A 3651-nucleotide genomic window follows, 5' to 3' on the forward strand; every position below is an offset into this window, starting at 1 on the left:
CCGCTTCCAGCAGCACCAAAACCACCCACAATAGCTCGAATTCGATGGGCTCGACCTCGATAAAGGACGGATGCATGCGCAGAAACTCTAGATGTGTTCCGAAAGGCTCAGCCAAGAAGTCCTGGTGCTCATTATCCATCTTCTTCCCCGATCCTTTCATGGGGAGATGCATCCACTTCGGCCAGGCCGGCATCCAGGCTGGCAACACCCGCTGGGAATTCTACTATCTCAGACATGGCACCTAGCCCGATGGCCAGACTCCAAGGCCAGACTCCAAGCGACAAGATCCAAGGTGAAGGCCAATCCGAGATAAAAATCAACCATCCGAGGTGAAGTGAAGGCAAATCCGAGGTATAACCTGCAGATCCGAGCTAAAAATCTATAGATCTGAGGTGAAGTTAAATTCGAGCAGAGGGAGACCCAAAGGACCTCTAGAGGACTAACTTATAAGATTCTCAATCTACAATCGACGATAATACCTCGATGACTTAGAGGTAGACCTAACTTATAAAATCCCTGTATAGCTCAAGTCATGCGAGAAGCAGAGAGAGACCTAAAAAGACCTTCGGAGGGCTAATCAAAAGGATTCTCAGTCTACAATCACGAGCAGAGCAAAAATGTCGCTCGTATGAAGAATAGAACAAAAATACTGCTCACAAGATGAGCTGAGTAAAAATGCCGTCCATATGAAGAGCAAAACAAAAATATCACTCATATAAAGAGTAGAGCAAAAATACCACTCATGTGAAAAGTAGAACAAAAATACCGCTCACAAGATGAGCAAAGCAAAAATATTACTCGTATGAAGAGCAGAGCAAAAATGTTGCTCATATGAAGAGTAGAGCAAAAATATTGCTCACAAGTTGAGTAGAGCAAAAATTCCGTTTGTATGAAGAGCAGAGCAAAAATACCGCTCTTATGAAGAGTAGAGAAAAAATGTACCATGAGGTAACACCACTTACCTAATTTAAGAAGGCCAACAGGTCAAGCACGATCTTTAAGGATATTCAAATCTTCCACTCAATATATTGCCAGTAACAGTCTCCTCACTCTACAGGAGCGAATGAGAACTATAATACCGCGACGACGTGATTAATGGCCCGAGATTTTTGAATTTTCTCAGTCGCCCATTTTCTCAGTCCTCTTCTTCAAATAACAAAAGCTCCAAGGACCCAAGTAAGCAATCCCTCTCAGAGAACTCATTGCTACTATTTTTGTTCTCTGAATCTGACTTGAGCATCGAAAGGTCCTCGTAGGGGTGAAAATCTCATGTTCGGACTTCTTTTGCAGATCACTCCAGCACTTCCTGCACAAGGATCAGACGTCCGCCTTCTGACCTAGCCGAAATAAGAAGCAACAATTATATTAATATAATATTAATATATATTAATATTATATTAATATAATAAATTATTATATTTTTATATTATATTATAATATATTAATATTATATTTATATTAATATAAATATAATATTTATATTTATATAAAGTTTAGGAGCAAAAATGTATGATTTTATATCTATTAGGGGTATAATAAGTATTTTACATAGTTTTTCTGAAAAAATGGATTCTCAACCAAACATAAGCTACACTGCAATAAGTCATTTTTTTCACGATCAACTAAAATAGAAAATTTTTTTTAAAAAAAAATTATTTAAAAAAATTTTTTTTTTTTTTCTATGAATCAAAAGAGCCATCGGAGGAGCCTCATGTTTTGTTGATATAACTTTATGAGAAAAAAAAATTTTCCAACGAACCAAACGGGTCCGCCGAGGAGCCTATGTTTTATTGATCCCTGTCCCAGGAGAGGGTCACGTTAACCCCTTGCCAAACCTAGCCAAGCTCCTTCATTCCCGTGGATTCCACATCACCTTCGTCAACACGGAATACATCCACAACTGCTTGCTCCAATCCTATGGCCCCTCTGCCCTGAGAAGCCTGGAAGATTTCCGCTTTGAGACCATCCCTGATGGCCTTCCACTCTACGACGACGTCACCAGAGATATCCCCACACTCTGCTTTCCAATCCAAAAAAGAACCGCCTTTCTCCCTTCCGCAGCCTCATACTAAAGATCAACATCTCTGCCTCTGAGGTTCCCCCACTGACATGCATCATCTCTGATGGTGTCATGGGCTTAACTCTTGACGTTGCCAAAGTTTGGCATCCCTGAGATTTTATTCTGGACCACGAGTGCCTGTGGCTTTATGACTTACCTCCACCACCAGCATCTCATTGACAGAGGCCTCACACCACTCAAAGGTAAGTGGCATGCATCTGACGTACAGCTTATGCTTCTTAAACATCCTAGGCTCATTAGCAAGACGCCTTTTTCTGTCGAAAAGGACATTGGCTACAGAGCTCCAAGTGGAGCGACTCTTTTGAGATCCAATATCAACCTAATGTCAGAAGCTCCTTATCTTTTCTATATTAATTTTATTATAAAAAAAACTAATAAAAAATATTTAATTAAGTTTAAATTTAAAAATAACTATCTATTTAAATTTCAAATAAATAATCCTATCCATTTGTAACATAACTTAAAAGCAACTACTCGGGATAAAATGACACAATTACTCTTACAGTTATAAAGCAACACTATATTATTATAAAATAATATTATATTATTATAAAATAATATTGTACTATAATAAAAGCGACACTACACTATTATAAAAGAATACTACATTTTTATAAAATTATACTACACTATTATAAAATAATACTGTATTGTTGTAAAGTAATACTATAATAAAAAAATACTATAATATGATAATGTAATACTAATTTGTTGTAAAGAAATACTATACTAATATAATACAATAAAGTAATATTATATTATTATAAAAAATACTATATTAAAATAAATAATATTATCTTATTATAAAGAGATATTATACTAATATAATACAATAAAGTAATACTATATTATTATAAAAGAATACTATACTAATATAATGTAATACTACCTTATTGTAAAGAAATACTGAAGCATTTTAAAGGATATAAGGGTATAAGAATAATTTCAGTCAAAATGGATAGTTACTTTTAACTTATGTTTGAAATAGGTAGGTACTTTTACATAAAACTCATTTGGAGAGCTGCTTTTAGGTAGAAAGTAGAGTTGGAGATTTATCTCTAATTTTTTATTTTATGAGGGACTAGGGCTCATTAACTGAGAATTTTATTGAGAAAATTTGAGGTTGGACCATGGATGGACTACCATTTTTGTGGTTGATTTTCATTGGCTGAAAGGTTTATCTCTGATCCTCGTGTTTGATAGCCATTTTATGTTCAATGCCTAGCTTGTGCACAACTATGACCATGTACCATACATTATTAAATTAATAAAAAACAGGTGGCTAACTTACTTAGCCTCCTTTCCCATAAAAAAAGAAAAAAAGAAAAAAAAAGGAACTATGTCTGTACCAAATAAACAACTACTTGCAGAAAAAGGATAACTGCGTGCAAGTTTCGAAAAATAAAATTCTTATTGTTAGATGTGTCCTTAAAAAGACGATCAAAACAAGGAGAGGGCGTTCAATTTCCCAGTTATATGTCCAACTGCCTATTCTAGCTTAAGTGCCTAATCTGTGCATAACTTTATAAACCAAGGCAAAAAGTTGTGGAGGATATATGTAGGAATGGAAA

General features: G+C 35.3%; 1 pseudogene; it reads left to right on the top strand.

Moving 5' to 3' along the window:
- The first annotated feature begins 249 nt into the window (after positions 1 to 249).
- LOC140856293 (7-deoxyloganetin glucosyltransferase-like) lies at positions 250 to 2385 on the top strand (annotated as a pseudogene).
- Positions 2386 to 3651: the final 1266 nt, after the last annotated feature.

The sequence above is a fragment of the Elaeis guineensis genome, chromosome 3 (genome assembly GCF_000442705.2).
Source record: "Elaeis guineensis isolate ETL-2024a chromosome 3, EG11, whole genome shotgun sequence".
NCBI classification, from domain to species: domain Eukaryota; kingdom Viridiplantae; phylum Streptophyta; class Magnoliopsida; order Arecales; family Arecaceae; genus Elaeis; species Elaeis guineensis.